The sequence below is a fragment of the Dermacentor variabilis genome, chromosome 7 (genome assembly GCF_050947875.1).
Source record: "Dermacentor variabilis isolate Ectoservices chromosome 7, ASM5094787v1, whole genome shotgun sequence".
Lineage (NCBI taxonomy): Eukaryota > Metazoa > Arthropoda > Arachnida > Ixodida > Ixodidae > Dermacentor > Dermacentor variabilis.
In genome coordinates this window covers 80,861,699-80,880,088 of record NC_134574.1, presented here as the reverse complement: position 1 = coordinate 80,880,088, position 18,390 = coordinate 80,861,699, and the positions used below count along the sequence as shown (strand labels likewise).

General features: G+C 44.2%; 1 long non-coding RNA gene across 1 annotated transcript in view; it reads right to left on the bottom strand.

Moving 5' to 3' along the window:
• Window positions 1–495: 495 nt before the first annotated feature.
• Window positions 496–18,390, bottom strand: part of LOC142586869 (uncharacterized) — a 51,927-nt gene continuing 34,032 nt past the window's right edge. The window contains exons 4-5 of the long non-coding RNA XR_012829269.1: window positions 13,738–13,896; window positions 496–637 (exon numbers count right to left, since the gene is read on the bottom strand). This is a non-coding gene — a long non-coding RNA (uncharacterized LOC142586869). The remainder of the gene's footprint in view (window positions 638–13,737; window positions 13,897–18,390) is intronic.

Sequence of the window (18,390 nt, the reverse complement as noted above, 5' to 3'; positions counted from 1 at the left end):
ATCGCCATATAGCTCGATCTGAACTGGGTGCAGCTGCACGGTCACTTTGGATCGTGATTTTCCGATATGTGCTCAGTCGATCGCGATCCGCGCATCGAGTTCAAGCTTCGCGGTTGCGATCGTAGGCTGTCGTCAGCACCGTCATGCCGAGTGAGCTAAACTAACTCGATTCGAATTGTTGGACCGTGTAGCAGTCACAATGCTTGATCGAAATTGAGAAATTTGACCTCTTCGGCCACGATCTTGATTGAAAGTGGCTGTGTGAGACCACGGTCTTTAACGTTCGGTCTCCTTCGTCGTCATCTGTGACGGTGCCAAACGAAAGCTTTTGCGGTGTTGAAGCAGTTGTAAGCGGTCTGTTGTGGCTCACAGCTGAACAGAGAACCAAGACCTACTTGCCGACGTAATCGGCACAACTACGAGTTGGTTTGCCCGGTAATTAAGTGAGACAAACGAGCCGTTACTTATCAGGTCTTTTTATTCGTCAGATTATTCTCGTAAGCTTGCCGCACCTTGTAAACATGCGCAAAAAGCATGGGGTTGTTGTCAGGATGACTTTCGATTGCGATTTTTTATCCATTGACGAAATGATTAGAGCATATCCTGGTTGATTCGGCCGGGACGCATTTGAAGCCATCTGCAGATGAAAAATGAGACTTGTTAACCACGAGATCTGAAATTATATGATGCGATTGTTCGTTTTTCGTCATGTACAATGATCAAAGTTCATTGGACCCTTTTCATAAGTTCTGATTTCACTTGTGAATTTGTTTGTTTGCATACGCGCTTTGCTTTTGCCAGACGATTTCGCAAATGCAAAGTCGCAAGAAAAATCGCACCCTGCTGATGCCAGCAGCCGAAACGAATATCGTCTATGAATTAGCGCTCGCCAGCATAAGATAAGCTTCCTCGGCATAAAATATTGCTCATCACACACACCACTATTATCATGATCATACGAAATGATTACACTAAGGCTACATTAAGCAGCAGTCAAATCATCCCAGTCCTGACAAATATATTTTAAACATTGAGCAGCTGACCCGGCCATGATCACTGGCGTCACCCAAGCTGCGAAGCGCGCACGCGTAGCGCGATTTACAAAACAGACCCTTCTCACAAATGTAATGACAGAAGCTGACTTACTTTACTCACCTGAAAGCGACCATCCATTTATTTCACCGTTCCAGTTCGTAAGGCCTACTAGGAAAGATGTACCAATTTACCATGGCTGGCCTTCGTGGCTGTCAGTCTCTTACGCAGCAGTATCGACGGTTCCACTTGGTTTTTTCGTACCTCCGTAATTTCGACGCTTGCCCTATAAGCGCGTGCCATTGCACTGTCGGAAGACGTATCCGGAAAGAAAGGGGGAGGGCTAATTAACCAAGCACAACGGCCCCAACCGGGGTCGACACGAAGTGCAGTGCGCGTGAAGTATTAGGCGTCGAGCCGCCCGAGCCGCAGTGCCACCTTCCCAGAGCTGTCGTTTCCCTGCGACAGATGGCGCCAAAGTAGCCGGAAACTCAGCTCTAAGGAGCCTATCCTGAGAACAATAACCTTCTCTTACCTAGAATACGATTGAATTATGATAAATTTACACTTTGACTCCGTGGTATAGTACTTTGGAATTAAATACCTGTTAATATCAAGCCAGCTATTGGATTACATTCTTTGTACATAAGACAAATAAAGAATTCATAAAACAGCTATATCTTTAGCTTTAATAAATTTTTGCTTTGCGGTCTTTTCCTTTATTTGTCTTTTTCTTTTGTATCGTTCCATTCTGCTGTTATGAATGTAAATGAAAATATATGCTATTACAAGATAATATTGTATTTCCCATTAGTACAAATTCAACCTCTCCCTTGTAGCGTATTTACGTTGCGTGCGCATCACATGCTAAAACATTTTTTTGTTCATGTGGCCTAATGCAATTTCTTGTTCCTTCTAGGCACTCCGGTTTTCTTAGTTTGCTGTTTATTAATTCTAACTTGTTCTTCTTATCGCCGTTCTCAACACTTCTTTGTTTCTCTTTATATATAAATAATTGTCCTCGCGTTGGCTGCTTGATGCAGTAATATTCTTACGTATGAACTAAAGAGTAGGAGGTCCCCTTACAATATTTACATTAGGACCTCTGGATGCTCCAATAAGTATGACTGCCCGTTTATCTACGTGCGATGAATAAAAATAAAGTTGAATTCGGAAGCAGTTGTCCATATCATCCAATCAATAAACTTCTTTTTCCTCTTGCCATACAAATAACAGTATAAACAAAGACAATAAAACCAGGAAAAGCACAGAGAAAATAACTGGTATTGTGAATAAGATTTAAGTGGGCGAAAAGACGACTTAGCAGAGCTGGGAGAGGAAAGTACATCTTCTGTTTTACACGTGCAGATATTAAATAGTCTTGGCTAACATTCTTCGGGCTACAGGTGGCGGGTAATACTGCCATTACCCCCTTCGGGATTTGTGTATAAGAACAAGTTGAGTCATGTGTGTGTCAGCCAACACCATGCATGGCCAAGGCTGCGTAAATCGAACATCCTTTCAACAGTAAAACAAAATGATGTATTTTTACGTGCCAAAACCACTGTCTGATTATGAGGCAGGCCGTAGTGGAGGACTCCGGAAATTTCAACCACCTGGGGTTCTTTAACGTGCACCTAAATGTAAGTACACGGTTGTTTTCGCATTTCGCCCCCAACTTTTAACAGTAACGTTTATTGGTCAGTTGTCTTCTATGTTTATTTATTTATTTATTTATTTGATACCTGCTTCCCTTTTGCAGGCATTACAGCAGGGGGATACATAACAATAAGCATCCTATTTGAGACCGTTAACAAAGAAATGATTTACACAAACTCGGTAAAATCATCATTAGAGACAATGGATATAATCATGGATGGGAGATCATTCCACTCTCGTATAGATCTAACAAAAAATGAATAGTGCAAGACGTCACCTTTAAACGAAAATTCATTTGCTTTGAGACTGTGGTCCCTTCTTTGGGATATCTATGACGGCGCTTGGATGTACTTATCCTTATCAATTCCAGTTTTGGAATGGTAGACATTATGAAAAAATTTCTACCTGAGGTTTCGTCTACGATCTTTCAAGTCTTCCCGTTTAAGTTTACTTTTGCTTTCTCTCATACTAAGTATACCATCCCAATTACCTAAAGCGAATCGCACTGCCATATTCTGTATTTGTTCAAGCGTATCGGCCAGCTCTTTGGTATACGGATCCCAGGAAACACATGCGTACTCTAACAATGAGCGCACATGAGTGAAATACAGTTGTTCGTTTAGGTTAGATGGATGTTCGCTGAAATTTCGTCTTAGAAAACCTAAAACACGTGCCGCCTTAACTTTTATGCGGTGAACGTGCCTAGTCCACCTCAAATCACTAGTTAAACTCCTATATATTTATATTCCCTGGCCGTGCTTAAAGCAGCGTTATTTACGGTATACTTATTCAACTGGTTTGAACGTTTCCTTGTAAAGGTGACGTGAACACATTTTTTAACATTCAACGACATTTCTGAATGGGCGCAGCAGGATGCTATTACATTCGAATCATGCTGCAAGTATTCGGAATCACGTTCATTCTCCATAAACTACACGAAGATTTTAGGCCAATAGTAATATCATATATATACAACAGAAACAAAACAGGGCCCAGAACTTAGCCCTGAGGACCGCAGATGTCAAGTAACATGCGACATCTGCGGTTTATAAGTGTGCTCCACATTCGCTGCGATGACGTAAGAAGTGTTGGCTAATGTTCTCAGGGCTACTCCTGTGAACATGTTCAAATACCTAAGAAAGTCTATAGCAGGACAGCCCGGTAGCTGAATGCTAAAACACTGCATGTGTGACGCTCATGACGTTGGTTCAATTTCTATCTGCAGCAAGTTGTTTTTCGCCCACATAAATTCTTATCCAAATCACTAATAATTTCCTCTATTCTTTCCTAGCTCATTGCTTATTTTCTTCATATGGTTGTAACAAAATACTGAGTGTCTCGTATTTCCTAAGTTTTCTCGCTGATTTTTTTACGAGAAATATGCAACAAGAACAAGACCTAATTGTCGTGAAAGCTGAGTGAAAGCTGAAAGCTGAAACCCACTGAAGAAAAACGAGACCGGATAATGCGTGATCATTGTACCTCAAGGTATACTTCAAAAACCAGCCACTGGCTTCGAAAACAACATTGCAGTGTTCCCTAGCAGCATCTCCCATTGAACCGCTTCCTAGTGGCAGGCGTTCGTTGAACCAGCGCAATAGATAAAAAACAAGAGCATCTCCCACGTGGACTGACCCGGCAAAGCCAGTGCTGCTGTTGCGCACACGATAAGAGCTCGAAGTCAGAGCAAGCGAAACCTTGCGGACACTTTTGCAAAGTACCTTTGCTGCAGCTGCTACACTTCCACGGGCCGACCTGTCATGCTTACTCGTAGATGCGTTCCTGTGTAGAGTTATGGACAGCCTAGCAACAAGGCGACAGTTAAGGTTGACGTTCAGGCAGACTTTGTTGCGCAGTGAAGCAGCGCATCCAGCCATAAGTAAGGAACTGCTAGAGTGAACCTATACTTCACGGTGAATTTATGCATTACACAGCCAGCACATAGGCGCCGTATTGCATGCCTTCATGGATGTTATTAAAGGGCGGTAAGTAAAACTAGGGAAAACGGGGTAAAAATCCGCCATGGAAAATAGGCATGTAGTATCTATCAGTCGATCAGTCTAGATAATCAGATGTGTTCCCGGCTTGATGGAAATAGTTATGGGCTACTCGGCTCTGCCTCGAAGTGTCACCAACGAACATTGACAAATTCTTCTGAGTCAACCAAAATGACGAAGAAAAATTGTCGGCGCATCTAGGATTTGGATATAAGCGGCAATGGTAATGCGATGAGCATTCCTCCTTACGATAGGTGTGTAATTCGCTTGCATCAATGGGCCGTTGGCCGTGGTACGCTATTTCGGATGCCTGTTTCTTCAGCACAACAGCCCGATTAATCTTTCAGCCTCTACGAAGGTTCTTGGCTGAATTCAAAATGTCTATTAGGGAAAGTTAAGTGCAGGGTCTCCAAAGACATTGTTTAAATGATATTGCGCGACATAAAAACGACACGGACGTGAAAGAAGACGACACACCAAGCGCTTGGTGTGTCGTCTTCTTTCACGTCCGTGTAGTTTTTATGTCGCGCAATATCATTTAAGCAATGGATTACCAACTTGCCCGGAATGCTGCTCTCCAAAGACAATTATTTTGAGAATTCCTTAGATTCCAGGCACTGCGTCCGATTCTCGCTTCATCTGGTCAAATTAAGTGAAATTCATTTTAAGTCACAAAGATGCATTGCCAACTGGAACTCTTTACCTTGAACCATTGTTTCGCTTACGGAATCGTCATTTCACGCAGGATAATTGAATATTTCTCGTAAGAGCGTTTCCATGTGCTTAGTACTGTACAATGTTCATGATACAGTGCCAGGTTAACCTCCCTGCCCTAATTTATCCTTCTCTCTCTCTCCGTCATGTTACAGTGACAAATACCCACTGACCACAGTTCACGTTAAAGGGACTCATACAAGTTCGGCGCATATACACCTGCAGCTTGTCGCCAGTTGCCAAGTTTGCAGCATACAGGTTCATGGAACTGTGGAACACAGATGCACAGTTCCCTTTAACTAGTGAATGAAGTTCTTCCCCCGGTCGGTTTCTCACCATGTTCCCTCAGCACAGCAGCACGAGGCACTAGTTATTTGACCAGGGGCTACGCAGTTACACGGGAAATCCGTGAATGCCAAGAATGCTCACCCCATTAAGAAACACCAGAACTATTCAGGGCAGTCTCTCTATTAGCCAGCAATAATATTAAATAAGTCAGTGTATCACCATATCAGTTTCATATAACGCTGTCAGCTGTGATGAGCACAGCAAGAGTCGAGCTGCAAGTGTCGCGCTAATGAAGTCAGGTTTATTGTTTGCCATTCTTATCACTATGCCGACATGTTTGTTCTTGCTACTTACTTTTTTGCGTGGCTCATGAAATATAACATCATCAGTTGCAGCGCAGAGAACTTCTACTGGTGTCTGGATATTGCTCTTCTCGTGTAGATAAGCATTGCAAACTGGCCGCGCTTCTTGTAAATTTTCTCTTTTATTCATACCCGGAACTTCGATATACCGTAACTATACGCTCCAAAATGTTACCTGTCTAAATAATTACTATTGTCTGTGTCTCAGCGTAAGTGGCTTTGTTTGTTTGTTCTGAACTTTCTTTATTATTATTATTTTTTGGCGAGAAGCGATTACGTTTGCTACGAGGCTGTGGAAGGTAGCTTAACGATGTTGAGAAGCGATTACGTTTTCTACGAGGCTGTGGAAGGCAGTTTAACGACTGTTTCCGTGCGGTGGCGGTGGCCGATGGTCTGGGTGTTATCGAATGTCAACCAGAGAAAAGCCAGCGACAAAGCTAGTGTCTGATACCTGAACCAGCCGTATGGACAGGGCATCATTTTGAACGCAGAACTGGACGCCGGCGTCGGTGATGGACCATGTAACGTCAGCCGAGGACGCAACGCTATTGGCCCACAAAAACGCGCTGCTGGACGCCAGCGTTCCTAGAGCCGGCGCTATTGTAAACATGCATTGGATGTAGCCTGCACATAATAAAAAAAATATATTTTTCTCTTGCGGATACTCTGTTGCACATCGCAGCAAGAACGCATTTTACGGTCGAGATCTTTGAATACAACCAACACCTGGCAAAGTTAATTGCCGGATTTTCAAGAGCTAAATGCACCCGCCGTGGTTGCTTAGTGGGTATGGTGTCGGGCTGCTAAGTACGACGTCGCCGTATTGAATCCCGGCCATGGCAGCCGTATTTAGATGGGCGCGAAATGCGAAAACACCCGTGTACTTATATTTAGGTACGCGTTAAAAAACCCCAGGTGGTCCAAATTTCCTAAGTCCCCCATTATGGCGTGTTTCACAATCAGAGAGTGGTTTTGGCATGTAAAACATCATATTCTTTTTTAAAATCTAAAATGCGCAATCGTTTTTAGCTGCGCGCCCCATGTTGCCGATATCGCAGGCTCGTCGAAAAGGGGATACGAATCTTGAAGGCCATACTCTGCCGTTCAGTAAATGACGGAGGCGACCACTATAAGTCATAGCCGCCATATTTAGAACGTCTCTTAAGGCAAGAGACCTGCACTCTAAGAAAAGCTTCGGGGGTTATCTTATCCCCAAGCAATTATCATCATCGGTCTCGCGTGCCTTTTCTTTCTTTAATGGTGAGCACTCCGTACTTTCAGGTAACGAACGCCATGAGCGTTATCAGCTTCGTATAACTTTACTGACAGAAAAATTGCGAGCGCAAAGTTTGAAAGAAAGGAAACGCAAGCCAGGAAGATGGCCAATATTGTTTACACTCTTAAAAAGATTTATACCCTTTGGGTCGTATCTTGTCCCACAACGATATTCATTATCGGTCTTGCCCACATTCCCTTTCGTTTATGTGGCGAGCCCGGTACTTCCAAGTCACAAACGGCTTGCGTGTTATGATCGTGACACAGAATTCTCGACATGAAAGTAGCGACCGCAGCGTTCTTAAGAAAGCAGACACAACCAACGCAGATAACGATTGCTGTTGTGGGACAAATATATACCCGAAATGGTGCAACTGGTTTGAAAGTGTAGGAAGAGCATGCACCCTTTGGGGCTTATTTTTACTCCTAGCAATTGTCGTAATTTGTCTTGTCTAACTTTCATTTAACGTTACGCGTAGGGTGCCTCTAAGCCCAGAAGGCATGCGCTTTATCAGTGGGACCATGTCATTCTTAATAGATAAATTCACTATAGAACGTTCATACGTTTTCAGGCGTATCTTGTCCACAAAGAATATTCGTCATTTGTCTGCCAAGAGCAATGAGCCTTTTGTCTTTTTATTTAATTATTTAGCGTTGATTAGCTTTAAACCGCAGCGGAACTGCAAGTGCCGCTAACATGGAACGACATACCCTGTAGTAAAGCTTGTACGTCCTGTGTACCTAAAATCAACGTACACAAAGCTCTAAGAGGCAGCACGTATTTGGGAGCCTTAGTCTAAAGCTCTCTAAAATAAAATTTTACCCTGGTAAAGGTATCCATAGCTTCCTGATATACCGATACATTTTTCCCGATGGAAAGGAAGGCCAACAAATATATTCGGTTCTTTAAAGACGAGCGGCTTACTTCATTCGCAGTTCTGGCTTCCTTCTGTATTGGCTGAATGTGTAAGCAGCATAATTATGGAAATGTTAGCGAGAGACATAGAAGAGGGAAGGTAGGAAGGTTTACAAAGGACGTGCCTGGTTAGCTACCTTGCACTTTGGGAGGAGTAGAGAGAAGAAAAGATAAGGAGAGGAAAGAAAAATAATATTCAGTCATTCAGAGTGTCGCAGAGTAATCTCCCTAGCCACAAGCGTTCATACTATCCAGTGTCCTTCTAGAAGCGCAGAAGGGCTTTTGCGGCCGTTTGCATGCAAGAATGCATATGCCATGGCTCAAGGATGTTTTCTTCTGAGAGCGCTCCATTATCTAGCAGGCTGAGTTTTACTTGTAAAGTACGTCGTTCAGTGTCAAATGATAGGCAGTGACACAGAAGCTTATCTAAAGTTTCATCGCACCCACACAAATTGCACGCCGCACTTTTGGCCATTTTTATTAGGAATGAATATAAATTTGTAAATGCGACGCCCAACCACACTCGAAACAGTATAATTGTTTTGCGACGGGAGAGCCCAGGTGGCAGGCGAAGTTGCAAGTTAGGGTCGAGAGAGAGAGCAAACGTGAGTTGGTGAAACCCGGTGAATTCCTTTGAAGAATTGTGAGGTAGCCAGCAAGTGATTAAAGTTGTCGTGCAGCATCAGTTCTTGAAAGTGGTATAGAAACCCGCTGACTGTTTTTGGTGAGCCGAACGCGCAGCTTCATTTAAGCTGGCGTTGCCGACAGTTCCGCAATGGCTTGGCAACCGCTGAACTACAATGTCGTAGCCTTTCTCGTGTATGTGATGATGAGCGTGCCTTATTTCGTACACTAGCTGCTTGTGTAACCGATGACGCAGGGCAAACTGCAGAGTTTGTAGGGCTGCTCTGAAATCGCAGAAAATGGCCCAACGATTTGGTGGCTGCTGGAGCACGTACTTTAGTGCACCTTGAAGAGCCGAGAGTTGCGCAGCTTTCGACGTACTATCGTAAGAATATTTAAACTGCATAGAGACGGCGTCCGATGGAACAACTACTGCTCCGGTAGAGCTGTTGGAATTCGGTGGAACCGTCCGTGCAAATGTAAATGCGCTCAAAATAAGACACTTTGAGGAGGAGCAGAGACAGCTGCTTCAGGGCTAGCGGTGACAAGTCTGTCTTCTTCGTAATCGCAGGAATTAGTGGCGCACATGAATTTTCCGGAGAAACGACAGTGCCGATGTTGGGCATTGTTGGAATGGTAAATATTCGAAAAAAACAGTACGGCCTTGAGCTCCAACTCACCAGTTCAGCAGCCAACGAGCATTGTTTCCAGAATACGGCGTCCAATCCAATCCCCTAAAAGAGCCATGCAGGGAAAAATTCCTCTCGTTGCATAAAAAAAATATTTAATAAACCGCAGCCGTGGCCTTCTGGTTCAGTCTCCGCTAATGTTTGCGGGAGGGGATGGGTCTAGAACAACGCTGCCGTCGTTTCTCCGCCCGTTATTCAGGCAACAAAAGGCGTCCACCGGCTCGACACTCGGCTTTTCTTATGGTGTTTTTCACTGGTCGATTCGGAGCAGGATTTTTTGCTCCGTGACAATGAATCCGAATTTCACGGGTAGATCTCGAGTATGTTCGCGCTTTCCGCTGGTCGTTTCGGATCAACTCGCTCCGCGCCGAATCTGTCTCACTTGCTCCGCCACCGACGCGCGGACTCTAGCGGAAATAGCTCGCGTCACTTCTGTCTTCAAGCGAAATCAGTACCCGCTCGCTACGCACAACACTGTGTTGCTTCGCAAAATGTTTGCGTTCGGTACTGCTGCAGAATTTGCGTTTAGCGATTACAGATCGGACGACAGCGATTACGAGGTGACGCAGATGCTGCACGAAGCCTTCTATGTACATTGCCCATGCACAATCCTTGGTCGCAACATAGAAATGAAGGACTCTGCGACTGCCGCGGGTGAAATTACGCACGGGGGACGGCGACTTTTGTTGCCGTGGAAACGTACAGAGCGAAAGTCGGGCATGGTTTTCGGAACTGGTTTGTGTCACGTGCATGCAGACTTCCTTTGTGATCCCCCGCGGAGCGTTTTTGCGCTTCGCTGGCCGATTCCGATTTGTGAAACCCGAGCGCTCGCCCGAGGATTTCGGCGGCCGCTCCAGATCGACCAGTGAAAAACGCCGTTAGAGATGTGTTGTCTTGGGGAAAGATTGCGCACCATACAAATAACGTCGAATTCTGTGGGCACAAAAAAACCTTGACAAAGTGTGTATGAGCCGCTGCCAATACAGATGTGCTCCCGAGGTGACATCAAAACTGTCGAAGCATTCGTAAGCTGGCTACATAATTTTTTGCCGCTGCTAGAAGAAATCCGAAACGTCACCACCCTTCATGATGCTTTTTTTTGTTTCTTGCAGCCTCCGCCGTACAACGAGACTCGGGCGCAACGCCTGGCTCCTGGATTATTCGAACGGGAATTGTAAAGTATAATTTCTTTTATAGGAGCACTACATTTAAAAAACATATCCCGCAAGGAACCATTTCCGGGTCACTGTTCACGTTAATGCCCTGAGCATTGAAGCAGTGCCGTGGTGTAACCGCCGAAGCACGTCATGTATGTGGTGTGCGCTGCAGCTAAGGTCACCTCTCGCACTTCCACGTGGACACGCTGCGCCATCTAGCGGTGCCACCAAGACGTTCGAGCGTGGCACGTGTCCGAATATAGGTATATACAAGCAAGAGTGTCTGAACATATATTCAGGTTGGAATCTGCCCAGCGCGGAATGAATATTAAAGGATCTTGTCCAGGAATTGCAACACTGCGCATACACAGCGGCACATATCCAGTTACCACCAAATTGTCATAAAGACAACACGGTTAAGGGCCGGCACCGATACCGGGAAGTGCGGAAAGTATTCTAAGGATGTTAGTTGTAATAAAAAAAATATTGTAAATACCCCAACGGAATGTCATTTAGTCGCATAAAGTAAGCAAGAAAAAAGTTATACTTTCGAAAGGCTTTCTTCTTTCTTTAAGTACAGGCACAATTGCGAGCAAAAGTTTGTAGAGCCACGGGCGTCGCAAAGGACAGTATATTGCAACTAAAGTGAGCAGAGTGAATTCGAGCTGTATTGTACTTGTGTGCATGTTCGATCATTGTGATGCACGTCACAAGACCAGGCGGCATGGATATGCCAGCAAGATATATAATTTTTCGACGCTGCCATGTTTTCAAAACGTTTCTGGGAGAGTCCCAATGGAGCATCCTCAATATACGATTCCAGATACTGGTTTAAATGTGTTCATAGCAGCGGACTGAAGATAGAGACGTGTTTTCACAGCAACATATCAGAGCCAGAACGAATGATACACGCCGCGATGCGCACTCAGGTAAACTTGTAACGAAGTGGTGCTCCTACACATGTTGGTTCAATGTATAAGAGCATTATATTTTATTGAACATAGGATATTGACCAAGAGACAGGCTACAAACCTATATTTAGTCAAACTTATCAAATGCTACATGCAGGAATCTGTACGACTGAGATATAGCTACCTGGTACACATGGCATGGTAACGATAATTTGCTTCATACTTGCCTCATACTTCAAATAATGGAAGAGGTCGGGACACTCACCAAAGTTGTTTAAAATAGTTGTTTACGTTTCGGCTCCCCCACGGGAGCCTTGTTTACAACGAAACACGCGGTAGAGCTGGCGCCCCTTTTTATGTGCGTCTCAGAACATGACTAAGGCATCTGGCTTACATGGGCGGCAGATTGTCTTCGTTGCTAGTTAGAGTGTGCGCCGTGGTTTGGATGATTAGGGATTCAATATAAAGACGCGAAGAATGATTTCGTTCCTTGGCAATAACGGGAGATTTGTTGCAGTTAATCGTGTCTGATGTGGTTGCGCAGTGTTCGGCCAACGCTTTCAATGCAACGTATCGTTTCTGGACGTCATTCATGTTCTGCTTAAGTACTGTTTTGAAGTTGCCGGTTCACCGACGTAGACATACCGACAGTCCGCACAGGGAATGACATACACAGCGCCTGGGAACTTGTCCTATTTCAAAGGGTCTTTTAGATGCACGAGCTAGTGTCTAAGTTTCCGGGAGGGCACGTGCGCAGCCTGCACGTCATATGACCGCAGGACGCGTGCAAGTGTCTCGCTTATGACTGGGACGTACGGAATCGAAGCCCGTTTATTGTTGGGTCCAGGCTGGGTGGGTACTGTGCGAGCCAGCTGGCGCCACTACTGAGTCAATGAACTGCTCAGGGTATCCACAAGCCATTAATTCCGTCCGCACAAGTGCATTGTCCGCCATACTTGGAGGCGAACTGGTTAGGATTCATTTTAGGATGTCTAATACAACACAAAGCAACAAAAACAAAACGGCGAAAAAAATGACACGGCGGTGATTCTGACATGATCTTATGAACAAAACGTCACGCTCATATAAGTAAACGGAACGTTCAAGAAAAACCAGAAACATAAAAAACGGACGTGCGCTTGGCGAGATCAAGGCAAGTAGTGAAACGCAAAACTGTCAAGATTGATGCACGTAGCGAAGTATCACTGACAGTTAGGTTAATCGTGTCCCTGTTTTTGCTGTCTTTCATTGCTGTTCATTTGCACTGTGTTAAACATTCGAAGTAAAGCCTTTCCAGTTACCAGGAATCTGAGATGCATTTAAGGCATCCGGTCCATCGACAGAAGACACTGATGGTCGCCGGAATATTTCTCCATACGACTCACATAGGTACAAGAATGTGACCGATGAGATAAAAGTTTGATAACGCCGACAGAAATGCCATGCTTGTTAACCAAACGAACAAGATGAGGCAATGTGTCGTCTCAAGCGAGAATATTACATAATGCGTGTTCTTGCAGATTGTTGTCTCTAATCATTTTCCATATAATTCACCTGGTTACTTCGTTAAATATTGCGTGGAACGCCGACAAATAGCAGGACCCATATTGCAAACAGATCGCAATTTCCGTGCTATGTTATAGCAGTGATTTGGTCCTAACTAAAAGAGTGCAACAATGCAGCAGGGAACTACCGTAAATGCGTATGTTATTACAAGTGAGTACCCTGTCCACGTTGCTAAAAGAAAGTTGTTGAAATTCAGTCGATTGTCTGAAATATCATTTGTTTGAAAATCCTTCCCATTGACTTAAGCTCGTCTTTAGCGGTGAAGTACCACAGATGGCCGAAAGGGCCAAGTTAAAAATTCCTGGACATGATTCCAACCACGTATCTATTTATTGCGCTTATTCCATGAAGTATAACGTATGAGCTAAAGCAGTTGCCATATTTAGATAACTGTAGCACTAGCGATTTCACACCATGTACTTTTCCGATGACCACAAGCAGCAATAATGTGTTTCTGAAGTTCCGCGCTCACGGTATTACATCTAGCACACTGTCTTAAAAAATTACATGAGCAGGTCGCTCAAACAGAAAATCTGAGGAGACTTACACTTCTTATCAGGTGTGAATCTGAAAGCATTAATGTCCAGTTGATAGCTGCTCAGCGGACCTTCGAGTTATGCACTCCTCACGGGCAGGCGAACGGGTTGAGATGCTTTTCTGTTTCGATTTCGCCTTACTGAGGCGTAGTTAGAACGCAGGCGAAATCCTGCGTGGACAAGGAAAGCGCCGATAACACAGGCTTCTGAGAGCGATAGTGAGGGCGATGTGAAGTCACGGCAATGCCCTCTACCCCCATGCAAATCCTGGCGCGCTGGCGTTCTGTTCCGCCCGCTCTGCTCCGTCGAGGTCCGAGCCAGCAAACGCGACCCGCGCTCTCATGCCGTAGCGTCACAGCCAATAGTGATTCTAGGTGATTTCGCTGCCAGAGACGCCGCCAGCTTTTTCGCTCAATCGGCAATGTGATGCCCTCGCATCAACATTAGTTACAATTGCGAGTGCGCACCCTTCAGGAGACGTGGTAATACTGGCTCACAATATATGCCATTGTTGGGTGGTTTCATAAGAAGCCAACAAATACTGACACCAAGGACAGCATAGGGTAAATTACTTCTGCTATAAGAAGCCAATAAACACTGACACCAAGGACAACATAAGGGAACCTACTTATGCTTATTCAAACACTGACACAAAGGACAACATAGGGGAAATTACTTGTGCTTAATAAATAAGCACAAGTACCTCCTTTGTTGTCTTTGGTGTTAATATTTGTTGGCTTCTGATGATATGTCTAATAAAAAATCGGGCTCCTTGGTTAAGCCCTTTCTTATTGTTGAGTGGTTGTAAGTTGCGAACTTCACTGCACACAACCATCTTGCGCGCTGTAAACTTCAGTGTTCACTGCAGTAAGGCGAAATGCTAACAATTACTTCATGTGCAGCGATCTGTTGTGCCCTCGGCTGAAGATGTTGAGGCATCTGCAGTGGTGACCGTCGAGAATTTGCAAGAGAAAGGTGAGCCAACTTCAAGATCTTCGTAAATTTAGCTTTACTGACTTGATTGTATGTTGAATTAATGCTGTTTTAACTAACAGAAATCGAGCCTGTCGGCTGACCTCAACGTTCACGCTCATTGCATAGCAAAGATCTTGCATTAGGCAGTGCTGATGCCGCGATGCAGCCTACGAGAGTTCATTGCCTGCTTCTAATTTCACGTGCTGCGTCATGCTTGCGATTGAAAGTATGTATACCACCTCGGTCGCTATGGGCGCGATTGTCGCTCGCTAGCATTTCCATGGTCATATCTAGCAAGGACAAGCTAATATCTGCGAAAGTGAGCAGAATAATGGCCGCACATTCAGCTCTATAGTAAACCATGACACATGTAATACGGACGATGTAAGTACAGCTCCTACAAGCTGCACGTTGTCGTTTCGTCCACTTCCGTTTTCTTTTTTTCTTTCTGTTTCTACATTGGAATAATAACAATTAGCAAATAATTTTCCCTGTGTCTTGTTTGAGTTCATTTTCTTTTTGCCTCATACGGTTATAATAGTAAAAACAAATAAAGTCCCTCAGTTTCAATTTTTCTTTCTGCTCATGGCTTCCACATAACGTCTGTTCTGTAATCAGGCTGGGCAGCGTTTTATTTATTTAGCCACTTGCGCATTCACCTTAAAAATGGTATTAATCTGCTTATATATAACTTGTTTCCGTTCACTCACGTGCCAAATGTTGCATCAAGGAGCATACGTCACGATATGCACGAGCTGTGTAACATGCAGGGAAAGAGGAACTACGCGAAATACAATTGTTCAGGTTGGGCCAGTCTAGAAAATCAACTCTTTCAACCGAGCTGGTGAATAGGTTCATCCAAAGTAAGTTTCGAAAATTTTCGAAATTTTTTTCTGGTGCAGTTTTCAGGCAGCGCAGGGTGCAAGCTGTTCTGACCGTACAATTATCTGCTCGGCAGGCTTCTGGACATGTAAGAAGTTTGCATTGTTTAAGGCCACACCGGGATACTTCTGTACTAACCTCGCATTGAGTATGAGAGTAGCAAACGTAGTCAAGAAGAGTACATGCCATGAGAACATGACAGCAGTCATATTGCTAAGTGTCACAGTGCGGATATAAACTGGATGCGGACGTCCGCTACGCACATAAAGATGACGCATATCTGCAGATCATGCTTATCGTTTAACTGCACGTCCCCGGAAAAAAATGGAAACAATTAAGGAAATTTGGACAGGAGCGCTCTTCGCGATGGTCATGATTAAACGTTTCTCAGGATTACCTTCATAGGTGTTCACATTTTTACTTCAAAGGTAAGCGTTTATTTACCACTGAGGAATCGAACTTAGCAAGAATGTGCGCCATGCTTCTAGAACGGCAAATACGTCAGTGCCGCGGTAAACCATGGCATGGTACACCATAAAGAAACAACAGGCGAGAAACGCTGCTACATGAAAGTATAAACAGAGAGCGTTACCGGAAAAAATGGTGAGGAAGTATGTACCTCACAACGATCGAGAGCGATCAGCAAAAGAGAAGCCGCGGCTGGCAATATTTGCATAACTTCGAAAATGTGGCAGCTGCCATGGGAAGCTCACAAATATTCCCTATCTTTTCTTTAGTCCGGTTGCTAGTGCAGTTAAGTCATGTTTTGCCCTTTGTCTCCCAACTGCAACATGGAGACATCTGCGGCATACCTTACGTGCGCATCGGCAGATATTTCAACAATATGGAAAAGCTTGACGAAACGAGCAATATTTAAGGGTCTTGCTTATTCACGCTGTGTTTGAGTATGCGCGGCTAAGAAAATTTTGCCAGGCCACGACTTTCTTTTTTTTTTCGGCTCTCATTGGGGCGTGCTATATAATTTTTATCATTAGTTCCAGTACAGGCATCCAGAAACGTTGTAGAAAGCTCGGAGTATGCGCACGTGTTTTCGTTTCTGGCGGCTGTGAATTGATATGATGCGTGTCGCGTCGGTTTCATGCAATTTTGTCTGTAGTAAAGTTTAAGCATACTGTAAATACGCGAAGTTTTGATTGTCTCTGTCAGTGATATCTTCAAACAAAATGAAAATTCCTTTCCTGGCGAGAAGCTCTTGTAAACTTTTCTTCTTTCTTGGCTGAAATTGATTTCTGCGTCAATTGTGAGTTACTTTCTAACGGCTGCTGCCGCACAAACATGCCTCCTCTTTCTGGCTATCCTTGTCTCCCTGCAGTTCTGAATGCGTGAAGAAACGAGATCGATCTTAGTTTCGTTACTTTCCTTTTTTTATACGGGGCAATTTTATGATAACCTAATACGTATTTCGCATAGGAACGCAGCAGGTGTAAAGGGTGTGTAACGAAAGCTAAACAGAACGAAAGGCCAAAGTATCGGTTTTCATCCCGGTCACACCGGCCTCATTTGAATGGGGGCGAAGTGTAAATGGGTCGTGTATTTAGACTATAGGTGCACTTCAATAAACCCCAGTTAGTTAAACTTAACCCGCAGTCCTTCACTACGACGTGCCTCATAATCAAAGTCGTTTAGGCGCGTAATACTCAAGAGTTAAAATTTTCAAATCGAAGAACTGTTTCTTTCTTCGTTTTGCTGCTCTGTCCAGTCCTGGAATATTGATCTTTGTTGTTCGAGACAGAATTATTCCGCGTTCCAATTTCCGGGGTGTGCTTCATATTAATCAAAACGTGTGCGTCATGAACTTTACTGTTCTCTGCGATCAAGTGAAGCATGGAACGTGCTTTGAGCCGGCGCGTTGATGATTTAAAGGAGCCAGAATGGTGCGGAAAGCTTATAGCAGTGGCTATAACCATCGGCGATGCTTCCTGTTGTCCCTTGCCTTCATTTACAGTCAACTTTGAATTTTCAGCCACCACCGACTACGATAGAAAGTGCAAGGTGACAGCTGTCACGGGACCGTGTACGGACTTACAACTTCAAGACGCGTCAATGCGAACAGTTCATCTACAGGGGCTGTAACGGTACCGAAAACCAGTACCGCACCAAGGAAAAATGCGAAAGGGCCTGCAAACTATCCGAAGGCAATGTTTCTTCGCTTGAACTTCTTCTATTGTACAAGTGTTCTTTTTAATTTCGTGTGATTTGGAGATGCAGATAGCGTCAAAATTAGTGAGATTGTGAGATATTGAAATTTGGAGTGCTCTATGTCTTAATTAAGAAATTCGCAGGCGGTAGTTTGAATCTAGTGGCCCAGGACAGGGGTAATGGAGATCGCAGGGAGAGGCCTTCGTCCTGCAGTGAGCATAAAACAGGCTAATGATGATGATAATGTCTGAACTGGATCAACAACATGGATAAACATTTTTATCACTCATTCATTTGGTTCATGCGCATTGTTGTAACACAAAAACATGGGCACGGAATCGCTGTAGAGATTTAGAATGCACCCAATCGCGGCGCTTTTGTAGTATGAAACAAGGTATCTCAAACGTATCTTAATGCATTGTAAGGCAAGGGTGCTAATTACGTAGGTTGTTTTAATCTACAGTTTTATTATGCAAGAACCATTACTCGATGTGTGCATTCCTCCTCTGAGACCCACGATTAATGTTTTGTATTGCATAGACTTTTGCAGGCATTGCCGGTTCGATGGGCGCTGCCGTAGCGTCAAGAAATCAACACTCCGCTAACCATGCCCTTGCATACCATCATTGTGTTGAGAACTTTTTCTT